Consider the following 17662-nt stretch of genomic DNA (forward strand, 5'->3'; position numbering starts at 1 on the left):
GTGGACAACTAAGAGGGCAGAGATAAGGAAGAACTACCATCTGCAAAATTAATCCTATACACCCTTATGGGGGATCTCTGATGCTGAGGCCAATTCTCTTGTACATCTTTACTTCACTTAATGTCACTGTCATCTAGAGAAAAAAGAAAAAACTGGAAAAAAGACACTTGAAAGCTTCCCAGATTTAGAGATACAGACGGATAAGGATGAGTTCTTAAATGTTAAGTAAAAGATTTAGTGTAAAGGGGAGAAAATAGAAAACACTGAGCTCCTTACTCCACTCCCTCAGAAGTTGTTGCTGGTCTCTAGATAACATCGAGAATACACAGAGGTGGCCTGGCCATATTGCTCGGTTCGTTGGAGCAACATTCTGTGAATTGAAAGGTTACTGGTTTGATTCCTGGTTAGGGCACAGGCATAGGTTGTGGGTTCAATCCCTTGTGGGGTCATGTACCAGAGGCAATTGTTGGATGTTTGTCTCTCACATCAATGTTTTCCTCTCTCTTTAAAAATCAATCAATACTTAAAAAAAAAAAAAGAAAAGAAAAGTATACATAAACTCAAGCTACATGTATCTGTGAACATCCTTATTTATTTTGGGCTCTTAAGTTGTTAACATTGGTATCTTAAGCTCTTTATTTCAAAGAGAACATGGACTAAATTTGAGCTTTGCTCATTCCATTTTAAAATTTGATTCACCCTGCCTCAAGTAGCCTTCCTAACATCGCTACTCTAAGCAACAACCCTCCTTCTCTGCTTCTTATAAGGCTTATCTCTTTGACTCAGCCCATCGTAGCTGAGCAGGTTATCTCTTAAGCATAGTGTCATACAACCATGTCTCCTCATTGGTTCTCTGTTCCTGATCTTAGTCCTCTTTTCTCACTATGTTGTATACCAGCCCAGCACATCTTATCTTCCACTGACAACTACTATGATTTTCTGTTTATTGGTGCTTCTTCATTCACATAATCCTTCCACGACAGCCACATAGTTCAGTTTTGTGTCCCCATTGCACTTTCCTAGTAGTGCCTTACAAGTATTTCACACACAATAAATATTTATTGAATAAATGAACAAATGAACAAACTCATGTACCTATCCCCACTGAGGAAAACTAGAGAGCATTCAGATACAAGGCATGAAAATGTGGGTGAGGATCCTTGCTGCTCCAGCCCCTCAGCGAGGGGATGCTGAGCAACCTGACCATGTGCCATCATTTATTGCTCCATGTGAGTCCATTTTAGCCCCTTCTCCTACAGCAGTTTTCTGTCTGGCATGAGAAGAAATTTCATAAGAACATTGAGCCCCAAAGGGAATAGAAAGCCGAAGGCAATTTTTTCCTATTTCACATTGTTATGAGAGCCTGACCTGTGTTTAAATTAAATGTTTTTTTTTTTTTTTTTTTTTTTTTTTTTTTTAGTACTTATCATACATGGCAAGAGAGGGGATGGAGAAAGAGACTGTTTTTAGAGAAAACACTAAAAAACTTCAGTAAGTCTCAATGCCCCTAAAAAAAAAAAAAAAAAAAAAAAGCCAAAGTATAGAATAGTTTCTTAAAATCTATACTTTAGTACCAGTATTTATATCAGCCTTAATCCCCCTCTCAGAGAGTTTCCACAGAATCTAAAGTTTAAAAGTTGTAACTACTCTGGGGTCAGAACCTGATCAAATAAGTTCAATGGCTCAGAAATGAATAAACACAACTTTCTCTTAAAACACATAGAGCCACTATTTATTTTCAAAGCATTTTAAGGTTTCAGTGCAAACATAGGTAACAAAAATAAAATAAAATAAATTAAAATTGTTTCTTGGGCAACTCTCAAGTTATAATTAATTTATATTCTCATTTTGAATACAACTTAAAAATAATAAATAAATTAAAATATATCTCAAATGACTGGACATATGTTTTAAAGTATCTCAAATTTGGGTCTATTGGTATATTGAGCTGAATAATACTTTGCTGGGGACAACTATCTTGTGCAGACTGAGATATTTAGCAGGATCACTGGCCTCTAGATTCTAGTAACATCCCTCCAGTTGTGAGAATCAGAAATGTCTCAAGTCGTTGTCTAATTCACCTAATGAAGACCCGATAGACTTTGTTTTTATTTATTTATTATTTTTTTAAATTTACTGTTTGATTTTTAGAGAGAGTGAGATGCCAATTTGTTGTTCCACTTACTTATTTATTCATTCATTTGTTGATTCTTATATTTGCCCTGACTGGGAATTGAACTCAAAACCTTGGCATATTAAAACAACTCTCTAACCAAGTGAACTACCTGGCCAGAGATAGACTTTGGGTTTTAAGGTAGAGAAAGTATTGATTGTTATAGAGTCATAAGAAGCTGAATGTAGCTAGTGAAGACCAGAGCCTATGTATGCCTGTGAACCTATATATGTCTAAGTCTAGGGGGGAGTTAATTTTCCATGACTCAGAAACATCCTGCACTCAATTTTTCCTATATATTTCTCCTGAGATAACAGCACTGTGCCTGATAGAGAAATCATTCTCTCACAATAGAATTTTATTGACCAGAGAATATGTTAAAATTAAAAATTTAATTGAAATTAAAAAATTAAAGGAAAAAATTAACAAAGCTTGATTTGTTATTGAGAATCATAGTTTATTACTTGTATCAAATTTCTGCTTGGATTAGATTAAATGGCATTGATTTGATGGTTCTGATTAAGTTTGATCATTAGTTGGGCTAGAATACTTTTAAAATTAACTTACACAAAATGAGAAATACAAAGGATATTTACTTGCACATTTAGCATTTAACTAGAAGAGTATGACTTACTCATTGCTTTTAATTTATAAATTCTCTCAGTAATATTAAGTAGGAACTTTAGAAGGGACAGAGATAAATAGTATAAATAAAGTGATTAGGTAAATAGAAGAACCAAAATAGATGCTGCAAGAACATCTAGAAATGTATTAAGCATCCAAAAATACTCGATGAAGCTTCTTCATGTGGAAAAGAAGTAGAAAACATTAAGAACATACTTAGAATTTTGTTGTATGGCTGATATGGTCAGGGTATTCCTGCTCTTATATGCCATGAGAGGGACTGGTATCATTCTAGCTTGCAGTGTTCTCTCTGCAGAATCTAGCTTTTATTGTGAAGGTCGTTTGAGTCATATAACCAACAGAATTGCATGACAGGAGAGGTGAGGCAATGGCTGAGGGTTGTCTGGCAGGATGCTGTCTTATGCCAATGGCCTGAGCCACTCTGCTCCATTTTTCAGGTGTTCACCCTTAACAGAATTGATGCACTATTTCACAGGGAGTAGGAAGGGTGTGGAGGAGGAAAGGCTTTGCACTTGTACTACCCAGGGCTCTCTAGAAAATCTGAATATTGTTCACCTCTGACACTGTCATACCTCCCACTGATTGTGCTTTGATGACTTAACTGCAGACACCCTAGAGATCTTGAAAACAATTAAAGTGATTAGTTGAAATGACGGTATATGAAAAAGGAAAAATTGTAACACAATAATGGAGATAATTACTGTTCAGATACTTCATATTGGCTTATATTCTATGTAGCACACTTTGCAAAATTTTTGGAGAGTCAGGAAAATATCTGATGACAGAAAGCCAAATTCTCTTCACTTTGTACAAGAATAAAGATATGGGAGATCCAAGATGGTGGAAGAGTAAGTGGAGGCTAAACTAACCTCCTTCCAGGACTAGTCTGGATTTACAACTTAATTTTGGAGAAATCACCTGGAATAACCAACCAAACACTAGCTGGAGAGAAGTCTTATAACCACAGAGAGACAGAAAAGGCCGCTACATCACAACATGACCGGTAGGGAGTGTGGAGACATGGAAGGGCTGACTGGGCTCCCATGGGTGGCAGCTGAAGGGACTAAGAAACAGCTCAGCAGACAGGGGTTCCCCCTGAGAAGGGCACGGTCTAAACCCCCCAGCTGTGCTTCCCAGCCTACAGCAACAGAGTGGAAAGTAAAATAGTATCCAGCTGTGAAAAGCGAAAAGCCACAGGGTATCTTGCTAGCCAGACAGAAACAGCTGGAGAAAAAGAACTCTTAAGCGGATCACATATGAAAATATTTTGGCCCCCACTTACCCTGGGCTCAAGCAGAGGGAAGACAGAGAGGACTAGAGATACTTGGGGAGTTTGGTGTGGTGACTTTGAGGGGAGAACTGGGGAAGCATCCTACTGGGTCCCAGTGCTGACTCATCCCCAGTACTGCAGGCAGCCTGAGGGGAAGCAAAAGCCCTGCCTACAGGAATTAAGCTGCCACACCCTCGGTCCTTAAACTTGAGGGCTAACCACAGATTGAATAGATTAACAACTAAAGGAGACAAACAAAGGCAGTAGATCCCTGGAAGTCTCCAACAGGCTGCCTAGGGCCAGACTGGTACATGATCTGATGCCACCAGGGGCAGATCCAGGAAGTGAAGATCATTCTAAGAAGCACCAACAAACAACGGGAGTCACAAAAATGGGGAGACAGAGAAACAACACCCCCATCGAAAGGAAAGGTAGAATCCCCAGAAAGAGTGCTAAATGAAATAGAGGGGAGCAAACTATCAGACATGGAATTCAAAACATGGATTATGGAGAAGCTCAATGAGCTCAGCGGAAACTACAAGGAACTCCAGAAAAACTACAAGGAACTTACTGAGAATTACACCAGCATGAAAAAGACATAGAAGCTATCAATAAGAGCCAGGAGGAAAGGAAGAATACAACTTCTGAACTGAAAAACACAGTATAAGAAATTAAAAGCAGGCTAGAGGAAGCAGAAGATTGGATCAGTGAGCTGGAGAACAACATAGAAGAAAACTCCCAGACAGTACAACAAAATGGAAAAAGATTGAACAAGAATGAAGAGGTTCTAAGACAGCTGCAAGACAACAATGAAACATAATAATATCCATATCATAGGAATTCCAGAAGGAGAAGAAGAACAAGGAATAGAAAACCTCGTTAAAAAACTAATGACAGAAAACTTCCCTAACATGAGGAGAGAAAGAGTCATGCAAGTCCAGGAAGCACAGAGGGTCCCAATGAAGATGAACCCCAACAGGCCCACTTCAAGACACATCATAATTAAAATGCCAACATTCAAAGACAAAGAGAGAATCCTATAAAAGCAGCAAGAGAGAAACAACTAATAACATACAAGGGAGCTCCAATAAGGCTATCATCAGATTTCTCAGCAGAAACACTGCAAGTCAGAAGGGAATGGCAAAAAATATTCCAATTAATGAAAACAAAGTCCTACAACCAAGAATACTCTACCCAGCAAGGCTCTCATTCAAAATGGAAAGTGAAATAAAGAGTTTCCAAGTCAAAAGAAGGCTAAAAGAATACATCTCCACCAAGCCAGCATTGCAAGAGATGCGAAAGGGTCTGCTTTAAGCAACTCTATTTACAATAGCCAAGTTCTGGAAACAACCTAAGTGCCCATCTGTAGATGAGTGGATCAAAAAACTGAGGTACATTTATATAATGGAGTACTATGTAGCAGAAAAAAAAAAGAAACTTCTACCATTTGCAGCAACGTGGATGAAACTAGAGAGAATTATGCTTAGCGAAATAAGCCAGGCAACAAAAGAAAAATACCTTATGTTATCACCTATTACAGGAAACTAATGAACAACACAAACAAATGAGCAAAATTGAACCAGAGGTATGTAAACAAGGAATAAACTAACAGTAAAAAAGGGGGAGATGGGAGGGAGAGAAGTGAGTAAGAAGGAAAAGGGTCTAGTCAAAGAGCATGTATAAATGACCCATGGACATGGACAACTGTGTGGGGACTGAATGTGGGGTGGGGCAGGGTGCAGGGAAGCAAGAGGGGGAAAATGGTAGGACAACTGTAATGGAAAAACAAACCAAAAAAGTTTTAGTGGGGGAAAAAATGAAAATATAAAGAATGAAAATGCAAGTTCAGTGAATATTAGAAGGACACGGATTTTCCTGCACACTGTATATTTTTCTCCCTATCTGATCTCTCCAGAGTTTGGCATTCTAAAGAAGTAAGTAATGACATAAGTTTATTTGCATAAAACTAATAAGACAAGTTGTTAAAAGAGATTTTTTTGACCAAGACTTTGACTAAAATGTTATGCCTAAATGAGACATGCTTGGGCTCTGGTTGTTACCAAAAAGCCCTGAAGAACTGGGATTGACTTTCAAAGGTAATAAAAACCCACGAGATAAAAGGCCTGGTACCTTGGTTGAATGTGTGGTCCATGGCAATTTTTTCCAGGGAAGGAATGAAGGTTGTTTTCCTGAAAGATGGCTAGAAGGGACATTAAGGCACAATGGAAAACCAGAAGGACTTGGAAAAGACAGGTGTGTACAGGCAAGGCTTAATGCCAGGTATGTGGTTCAGCTTCTGTGCCCTGAAGGGCAGACTGAAGGTCACCCTAAATGTGCCTTGAGTAAGTTCCAGCAAAGCAGTACTAAAGGTCATAAGTGATCATTTTCTGCTCTTGTTGTGTTTATGCAAATGAACAGGATAAATTAAAAATGTACTTAATTCAGTCCCTTTAATGACAAGAAGGGTAATTTTAGGGAGAAAAATAGTGATTCAAGCAAAATCACAATGCTCAGTGGTAGACTATAAAGTAGTGCAGCTAAACATCTTTAAAGTTTCTTTTCATTTAAAATTTGTTTTCATTTGAAAGTTAAACTATGTCTGTGGTATCATCAAAGATATTTAATTTACAGGCAAGAAGAATGTCAAATGTCTTGCAACTGGATGTCTTTCCAATAGGACAGTCTTACAGATTTAGAGACTTGTATGTGGGTTATGTTACATAAATTAACATGTGTTTTCAGTTTTCAAAGGGCATAAGCCTATGATCTCATTACCTGAGTGATTATCTGTACATATAGGCCTCACTTAATCCTGTCTGCATCACTGCTTCCTGAGACTCAATGGTTTGGCTGAACTAAGTGGCTGGGTTGGTGAAGAATGGGGTGGTCTGTAGGCTTCACTTTAAAACTGGTTCCTCTTTTCTATCCTAATGGCATGGACAGAAAGAGCCCAGAGGTCTGAGAGGGGGGAAACCTAAAATATTTCCCTCAGCCTGAACTAAGTATAATGGGCAAAAGGGTTTTGGACAGGTGAGATGTACTTGGCACACCTTCTTCCAAAGAAGCCTTCTTTTCCCTAATGTGGGACATTGAAAAATTAATACCTGCCTTTGTCATCTAGTGGTTATAGATTGAATGATGTCTTTTAACCATGTTACCAAATCTGTTGCCCCCAGAATACAACAAGGATGCCAGCCTGTTAAATCAAGCATGCTGTTGTCCAGGGACAACCAACTGACCTGGAGTCTTCACGATCCTTCCCTATGTGGGAAGGCCACCCTCCCCTCCACACCCCCACTCTTATTAGGGATTTCTGGACCCAAGTGTAGGTAGGACGACAACCATGTCCAGCTTGAAACAGCTAGAGGAGCTCGAGACCTTCACCCATTGTCCTTTATAAAATTATAAAAGGTCTTAAGTCTGAGAGGGAGGGATTGTTATTTTTTACTGTTTAATTAATTAATTAATTTTTTTTTTAAAGAAGAAGAATATATGAAAGGGTGAGGCAGGAGATTGTATGTACGACCCATGGGCATGGACTTGGGGGGGATTGTTGGGGGAGTTCTGGGCAAAGGGGAGCAAAGGGGAAAAATGGGAACTATTGTAACAATATAATCAATAAATTATACTTTAAAAATTTTTTTTAAAAAAGAATGAAGGTATGAGGGGGGACCCAAAAATGGAATTATCTTCTGGAGGGCCAGCCTCTTATAGTACAGACTTCCCCTCTTAAGTGAGTGTTGTAGAACTCATCTGTATCAGTGTACCAGTGGGCATTCTTGTGAGAGGCTGTGTTCAGCTTCAGTGGAGTTTTATGAAGACTTTTTCATCATATTTGCCCATTTCATCATGGGTAACTTAGGAGCACCGCTGTTCAAACTGCACTGTTTAAGAGTTAGTTTTTGACCAGAAAATGGCATGGTCTCTTTGCCCCACAATTCCCATTCACCCAATCTGTCCCCAAATGACTTTTCTTTGCCCACCCCACCCCCCAGCCTGATAAAAAAAAAATCCTCAAAGGGAAACATTTTGCTGATGTGGAAGAGGTGTAACAAAAAACAGCTGAAGCACTAAAAGGCATCAAAATTAACAAGTTCAAAAACTGTTTTGAGCAGTGGAAATAGCCTCAATAGAAGTATTGTATCAAATGGCAAGTACTTTGAATGTGACTGAAGTTTAAACATGTAATAATAAATACATATTTTTTATAAATAAATTCCAGTTCTTTTTGGATATCCCCTCCTACATTCCCATAGGTTTATATAAATTCTAAAACATCTATTGAGCCATATTCTGACTTTCATTGTCCAAGACAAATTCCATTATCTTCACCAAGATGACCATATGAGTATTTAAGTGCAAAATGTGTTTCTAAATGGATAAACTGTGAGCAGCTCTAAGAATTTTATGTTTTTATTTTATTGAAGTTTTCTCATTAACATAAAGTCCAAAGAGCAGCTCAGATGGTCTGCATATGGCATCAGAGCCCCAGATAAACTTATTGGAATCAGTGCACTCTGCTCATATTTATTATCCAAGTAAATGGACCCTGAAAACCATAAGGTAAGTAATAAAACTAATAGTGCATATATCAGTTAGAGCTACCTAAATTATTCCTACGTGTACAAACATTTAACCTTTAACGTGACATTTGCTTATTGTACTAGAACAAGAGTTATTGTTTCGAAGACATTGTCAGTTATTACTGAAATAATTGTTTCAGCATTTTTCCTCTGTGCTATTCATATCAGTGCTTTATAGAAAAACTCCAAGTAACCTCAATATCTAAGAATGTAGAAAAACCAGGTGCTTATGGGGTAGTACTAACACATTCCAGAAACTTTCATTTGCCTCAACAATCATTGCTACAATCATGCTGTCTTCTCCAGATATATACCTTTTATTGAAAGAATAAAATAAGGAATCAGGAGCTACAGAGGAGCTATTTGAAACTCTAAAGCCAGCAATTCCTTTATAACACCTGTCTTGGTTCCATGAAAACAGGTAATTTTTACTTGTGTAGACAAAAGACATTGAGTTATAACTGGTGTTTGTTTCATGTAGACTTTAATCTAGTGCAAAGAAGTCATAGATGTTTATGAACATCAATCCTTTGACTTATTTACAATAAAACTCCCCATATAGTCAGCACTAATCCTATATGAGAACATCAAACATGTTTGCTGGACTACACAAAAGCCTGATCAGAACACAGAGGGTGTTTCTCTCACCTCTCAGAATAGTCCTACACTATTTCACGTCTGTGTGTGTGCGAGTGTGTGTGTGTACTAGAAGACTGTGAAAACTTGGCCAGTGTGTGGCTCAGTTGGAGCCATTGTCCCGTATACCAGAAGGTCAGGGGTTCAATTCCTGATCTTAGCACATACCTAGGCTGTGGGTTCAATCCTAGTTTGGGGCACATATAGGAGGGAGTTGATCGATGTTTCTCTTTCCCTTCCTTTCTCTAAAATCAATACACATATTTTTAAAAATTAAAAATACTACAAACACTTTTTAGAGATTTGCAAGGCTATTGATCAGTTTTATGAACCAAAAGTGTCAACTTCATCGTGTTGAATTAAGGGAATAAAATTTTTGTCAGAGCATGGTTTGGGGGTCTATTTTTAAATAGATTCTTATAATTTCTGAATTTCTGTAGTCAATATTGTGGAGTTTGAGGGATTAGCCTGTGGTATTTTTCCCAAATAAGGGATTCATATTTAAAATATTCTGAACGGAGAGAAAAAAAAAAGATACCCTCTTTTATTTATTTTTTAATATAAGGAGTAGACAGAAGTTAAAAATTCACACAATGAGTTGTGTTTCCTAAAATTGAATTATCTTTTATTCTTCCCCACCAAAAAAAACCTTTTTTTCCTAGTTCCTGCTTAGAGCAAATCCACTGCTCTACCTCGCTTCTTCCCCTTAAATACTAGCATTTGTAGAAGACCATTTTCTAACTCTACTTGTCATCTATGGACTAAAATATGTTTTCCAGATCCCTACTTTTCTAGACCTCTTGTAACAATAAGAAAAGAATATCTTGATGATCAGATCCAATTTTTTTTAGCATTTTATACCATTTGCTCTTTCTTCAATATGCATAACTTTTGATTATCTATTCCTATTTCTAAAATCCCTGATTCACTTGCTTTTAAATACCATTCTCTTCTAATTCTCTTTTGCTCTTTTTTCTTGATTACTTTTGTTCTTGTTTATTTTCTAAGTATTTCTTTGGCCTTTCTACAGACTCTACCTGCTCCACCTGGATAATGAAAATGATTCTCTTGGCTCCAACTTCATTCACTATGTCCTGTACTTGTGATCTAGTGTCTAGGTCCAGCCTGTCTCCTGAAATGCAGATCTGTATTTGTAAAAGTACATTCCTCCACCAAAATGTCTCACTATGTCATTCAGGACCTTGACAGGAAGCAGAAGAAACACTGAAATATGATTCTGAAGAGAAATGAATGATGAGCAGGCAAAGTTACAGAAAGAAAGAGATGTTAAGCCACTGGGGAACACACTAGAGCTGGAGGATGTTACCAGCACTCCTGAGGAACTAAGGGGGAAACAGTGTTCAACCAGTGCTGGAGCCCTGGGCTAGAAGCTGATGAGCTGAGAAGCTGGTGAGCCAAGGTGGAGGGGGGACAGAAATTTATGAAGATAGTCAATAGTGTTTTGAGTGAAATACTAACTGCTGTCTCTCCACATAAAGTTTGTTTTGCAGACACAGCCCTAATCTGATACTCAGAAAAATTAATCTGGGCCAATTACTTTTCTTTCTGCCAGATAAACTCAAACTGTGCATAGTAAGAAACATTAAAATCTGTATTTATCTCAGGGCAATTTATCTGAGCATTTAATATTTGGTTTTCTAAAGATAATATCAGATAAACTATGATAATCATTTTTTAAGTATGCCTGTTACCTTGAATAGATAACATCAGTGCTATCATCAAATTGCTTTTGTCAAAAAGAATTTATATCTGAAAGAAGTGTCATATTTGAATATTATGAAAATAATTTTTAAACATTTAAATAAAGATGGAAAATTTTATATACTAAGAAAATGTTTCTGAATATTATATAATTGCTAAATTTATCTGTAAGTCCAAATGGAAGAAAAGTTTTAGTTTTTAATATTGTAAAATTATTGCAAATTCAATTAAGATATGTTAAAAACTTGCTTACAGTCATTAAAGGTAACTTAAAGTTATGTGAGACAAAATATCTGGTTGTTGACTTATCTTTACTTTCAGTCAATCTAGAATACTTAAAAATATTTTGCATCTGCAGTGAATTTAAATATTAATGATGCAGTGATTTGTGTTTAAAATCCATCAAGTAATTCTTTTTTTGCACAGATTCTTAGGAAATAAACTTTTCTAATAGCCATGCATTGGGTAAATACTCACAAAGATGTTTATTATTATCATTCTTCATGCCACATTCTTATTTACAAAATCTTTCTTCTTTTTTTTTAAGTGAATTTTTTAAAGATTTTATTTTATTTATTCTTAGAGAGAGGAGAATAGAAGGAGAAAGAGAGGGAGAGAAACATCCACGTGTGGTTGCCTCTCGCACACCCCCAAGTGGGGACCTGCCTGGCCTGCAATTCAGGCATATGACCTAACTGGGAATTGAACTGATGACCCTTTGGTTCACACGCTGGTGCTCAATCCACTGAGCCATGCCAGCCATTTTTATTATTTATGCATTTTGTTAAACATAGCATATGATGCATTTACAGAATAGTTGACTGTGAGGATAATTTTTCTTCAGACTTTATCACCTTTAGAAAACAGACAAGGAAACCTTCTTTATACCTTTGTTTATGGAAAAAAATATAAATGAAATTCTTGTTCTATAAAAAATTAAATAAAAAGTGTTTTTATTCAAATCTATTCAGAATCATAAGATTGAACAAAGAGCTAATGATTGTCCAAATAACTTGTCATATACGGCTGTTTTTTTCTTCCCTTGAGATTAACTCTCTGTGTGTCTTACACCCTGGAAAACAGGGTAATAACACTTAAAATATCTTATTTGAGAACCTAATGCTCAGTCCTGTAGTTCCTGCAGAACAAGCATCCTCAGCAACTCTCTGCTTAGTTGGTGGGTTTAGTTGGCACTCGCTAGGCTCTCAGAGGCTGGAAGTTGGTATGTTTCTCATTAAAATGGAGCTATGAAGACTTAAAAGTCAAACACAGGACACAATTTATTTTCCTATGTTATATTACAATGTTTAGTCAGGAGAACTTTTACTCATAACACTATATGGTGAGTAATATCCACAGATTAACCAAATGGGTGGCCCAGGGCACATGAGAAAAAAACCTATTTACTTAAGTACCATAGAATTTTTAACTTGTGTGTTTTTACAGATGGAGAAATTAATCACAAAGAATTTAACTAACTTGTTCATATTATCACACAGTTGTTGAGCGGAACAACTGGGAGTAAAAAGCAGGCCTTGTGGCTGCCCCACGAAGAATACAACTGAGAACACATCCTTTCATTTGTTGCCCTATCTGCCAGTGTTGCCCTCACTGGCATGTGAAGCATAATGTATGTTGAATGATCTCAGAACTTCCAAAGACATACCATCTTGTCTTTTTCAGTCACAGGGACCTGTTACTTATAGATCCCCACACTGCTCAGCTGCTGAACATGTTTTTATTTCTGAGACAGAAATATTCTTTTGCAAGTAATCTCCAAGTCTCAGAAGTCACTGATGATAATATAATGAGGCACCTCTTGATTTGTACAATGCCTTATTGTTCACAAAACATGTCTACATGGTGACCTATTGTAATGTACAATAAATGTGAATATAACAGTTGTATGTTCCAATTGAACTATAAATTATAAACAATTTTACATAAATTTTTAATTTAATAAATCATAATGGTGTAAATATTTGGTGTAAAACAAATATTATAGCATGTTAACATTTTTTTTATTTGATCTACAGAGAATGCCTTGTTTATAGATCCCTATAAAATATGTGAGTCCATCTGGAGTTCACCACCAGTAGTTTAAAAACCTCTGCCTAATTTATTATGAACTTGGTGAGTTGTTGAGTTCAGGTTGTTGTTACCTTCTCTTTTTAATTTTGTAATGGATATGTATTTAAGATATAGGAGTGACATTGAGGACTTCTGTCCAAGATGGAGGCTTAGATGGACACGCTCGGTCTCCCTCTACAACTAGAGACGAATAAAACTACTTCAAAACAAAAGATAACTAGAAATTCCAGAAAATAAAACTACATGGAAGCCCAACATATGAAGTTATAAACCAGCAGCGCTCTTTGGGCAGGTAAGAAGAGCGAATCGGGCGGTGCTGTTTGTGGTAGCAACAGGGACAGCGGCAGGGAGAGCAATCTCAGCTGCAGTTGAACTCCGGCAGCTCTCGACCCCAATGCTGGGAAAAGCAGCCACCACATCGCCTCAAACGGTGAGGCCCAGAGGGCGGGAGGACAGATCCTGGTCTCCTAGCAGAATAACTGCAGGAATCCATCTTGGACCCCCGCCCCCACACAAAGCACCACAGCGTTGGGAAATAGGTTGCGGATCACCACCGGTCGCTGGGCAGTGATGACAAAGCACAACAGCTCCGTGAAAAAGGTTGCTGGACCGCTGCCGGTCGCTGGGTAGTGACAACAAAGGGCCACAGCACAGGGAAAAAAGGTTGCGGAACGGCGCCGGTCGCTGGGTTGTGATGAGTACACAGGCACTGTCCCCCATAACCGGCCCAAGAAAGCAAAACACATCTATCAAAATGAGGCAGACAACTATAGAAATCCCGGTGGCGCAGCTCACCAGGCAACAGATGAAGAACCTGACAGATGAACAAATAAGAAACCTGTCAGAGGCTCAGTTCAGGGCCATTGTTATCAGGTGGCTTACAGAATTAACAAAAGATCTGGAAAAAGATGAGAAAGAATCGAAAAACACTCATACTGAAAGGAACAAAACCACATACGAGACAGATGGTGAGGAAATAAAATCCAGAGTTCAAATCAACAAACCAGAACATAGAGAAGGAACAAACAGTCAACCAGTGCAGAGAGAGGAAACAGTAAGCAAAGAAAATGAGGAGAGGATCAGAAACCTCTGGGACAGCTATAAAAGACCCAACATAAGAATAATTGGTTTGCCAGAGGGCAAAAAAGATGAACTAGAAGTTGAAAAATTAAGTGAAAATATAATAAAGCAGAACTTCCCAAACTTGGGAAGGAAATAGACGTACAGGTCCAGGAAGCACAGAGAGTTCCAGAAAAATGGGACCCAGGGAGAACTACTCCAAGACACATTATAATCAAAATGTCAAAAGTTAAAGGTAAAGAGAGAATCTTAAAAGCAGCAAGAGAGAAGAAAAGAATCATGTACAAAGGGGTCCCAATTAGACTATCAGCTGACTTCTCAAGGGAGACCTTACAGGCAAGAAGAGACTGGCAAGAAATATTTAAAGTAATGAAAATCCAAAACCTACAACCACGAATACTCTATCCAGCGAAACTGTCATTCAGAATAGAAGGGCAGAGAAAGTGTTTTCAGGACAAAATAAAACTGAAGGAGTTCATTAGATCTAAACCACTATTATATGAGATGTTTAAGGGACTGGTTTAGAAAAAGGAGGATCACAACTATGAACACTAAAATGAAAACTGTATCACAAGAAACAACAGCAGAAGCTAGAGAATTGAAACAAAGGCAAATTAAGTAGGCAATGAGAGTGGAAAAAGAACTATAGGTATGGGGAGCACATTGGGGGGAGGTCAGCAGGGAGGGGGAAGGGGGAGAGGGAGGGAAATGGTATAGGAATTAAGAAGCATAGTAGGAGGGAATGGAAGAGACAGAGAGAGGTTGAAAACTATATGCACAACCAATGGACATGGACTAAAAGGGGGTAACAACTGGAGGGAGGGGGACCACCAGGTGGAGGGGAGCAGAGGGAAGGGAAATTGGGACAGCTGTAACACTATAATCAATAAAACACATTAAAAAAAAAGATATAAACCAGTGCACCAATATTGAGTTAGTCAATGAATTTTGATAACTGTATAGGATTCTTTTATTAACACCCCAAGAAAGACATAGAGCATGTCCATTTCAGAGGATTTAGTTATATCTCTAACCCCACCTTGTACCCAACTTAATAAGCAACCACTTATCTAATTTTTATCATTAGACATTAATATTGCTTGTTCTAGAACTTCAAATAGTCATATAACATATACTCTCCCCCTACACCTTTTACTCAATGTTTTTGAGATTAATCTATATTATTGCATATTAGTAGTTAATACTTTTTTGTTTCTGAGTAACGTTTCTGAGTAATATTGTATATTCATAATACAATTTGTTCATTCATTTTCATTTAATAGATATTTATATTGCTGCTAGTGCTGAGCTTCTGAGGTGCCATGGCAATTCATGTACAAGTCTATATATGGACATATATTCACTTCTCTTGAGTAAATACCTAGAATGGGAAGGTGTCATTATATATATGCTTTATTTTATAATATATATTGCAAAAATTTTAAAGTTGTTATACTACTTTATAGTCACAATACCAGTGTATGAGAGTTTCATTTACTACAGTGTTTTTGCATCATTTGGATATTCCTGCTCTTTTCATGCTAGCAAATTCAGTGGATGATGAATGTTATCTCATTTGAGTTTTAGTTTGTATATCCTTGATTACTAATGTTGAGCACCTTCTCTTATACCTAATAGCTGTTTGCATATCTTTTGTAATGTGCATGTTCAAGTGATTAGTCCTCCTGTTTTAGTTGTTTACATTTGTTATTACTGATTTGTTGAGTTCAACTATCTTTTAGTAATGTGGTGGTGAGATGGGGTCAGAGAGGGAATGTTCCATAGTCTTAAATTTAGGTCTCAGCCTTTTAGTAAGCCTATACCTCTGGACTGTCAACTCTGCAAGTGTTTCTCAGTTTGTTTGTTTTTTCTCCCACCATAGGTGGGACAAAATGGCTAGAATAGGTAGAATTGGTTATTTCCCTTCACCCAGGTCAGTTAAGCTCATGGTTAACTAGTTTAGCTTGAAGGCAGGCCCAGTTAATAATTATTATTAATTTATAAAAGTTCATGTTATATTTTGGAGATTTTTTTTATTTGTTTTTTTGTTTGTTTGTTTGTTTGATACATGTACTGCAAACCTTTTCTCTTAATCTTCAGCTTGACCATTCATTTTTACAATAGTGTCTTTTGATGAGCTCACATTTTCAATTTTAATAAAGTCAAAATTTTAAATTTAGATATCTTTGACTGCATTAGAGTCATGAAGGTATTCTCTTACATTTTTATATTTTCTTCTAGAAGCTTTGTTGCTTTTAAATTTAGAGCTATGATTTACCTTGATTTACTCTTTTGTATATGAAGCAAAGCAGGTTAATGAAAGAAGTGATGCTTATTTTCTGCCTGTACTAATATCCAGTTGTTCCATCTTCAACACTTTTCTTTTCCCATTGGTATCTTGGGAGAAAATCCAATAACCACTTAAATGTGAGTCTATTTCTGGATTTTTATTCTGCTCCACTGATCTTTCTTTTCTGTCATTACACCAATACAACACTATATTGATTGCTTTAACTTTATAGTAAGTCTGGAAATAAGATTGTGTAAATTTCCAAACTTTCTCTTTTTAAGATTGTATTTGTGATTTTTCATTCTTTATATTTTATACAAATTTTAATATCGCTTGACATTTGACAAGGCCCACTCAAATTTTAATGGAGGTTACTTTGAATCTCTTGATTAATTTAGGGAGATTTATTAATAGTACTCTCTTCCAATTCATTTATATACTCTATTTTTCCAATGTATGTCTTTTTATATTTACATAAAAAGCAGTATTTTGTATTTTACAGTATATTTATTGCATACCTCTGTTAGATTTATTACTAAACATTTGAGTTCTTAATGCTATTATGGTACCTTAATTTTTTATTCTTTATTTGTTTGTTATAGAAATACAATTGGCTTTTATATATTGACCTTGTATAATTGCAATCTTGTTAAATTTATTTCTCTTAGGGGTTTTCTTTCTGTATATTCCATAGGGTTTCATACAGTGTCATTTGCTAAAAAAAATAGTATACCTTGTACTTTATGATTTCTTATTTCTTATCTTACCTATTGTCCTAGTTAGGTCTTCCATTACAATGTTAAATAGAGGTTGTGAGAGTTGATATCAATGTCATGTTCTTAATCCTAAGGGAAAAAAGTTTATGTTTCATCATTAGTTACAGTGTTACCAGTAGGTTTATCATAGATACCTTTTATTAGTATATGGAATTCCATTCTAATTGTGTTCTGAAAATATTATAAACGAGGCTTAAACTGGGTAAATTTTTTCAGCATCTAATATACTTTTCTTTTTTATTCTGTTAATGTGATGACTTATTTTCAAATGTTAAACCAATCTTACATTCCTGAGATAAGCCCTACTTATCAAGACTTATTTTTTAACATTTTGTTAATTTTTTAAACACATTTTACAGTCATATCAGTGGGGATAATAAATCCCCTCCTCCCTTT

This window comes from Furipterus horrens, unplaced genomic scaffold, assembly GCF_987537825.1.
Source record: "Furipterus horrens unplaced genomic scaffold, mFurHor1.1.pri manual_scaffold_6, whole genome shotgun sequence".
In the NCBI taxonomy this organism is placed as follows: domain Eukaryota; kingdom Metazoa; phylum Chordata; class Mammalia; order Chiroptera; family Furipteridae; genus Furipterus; species Furipterus horrens.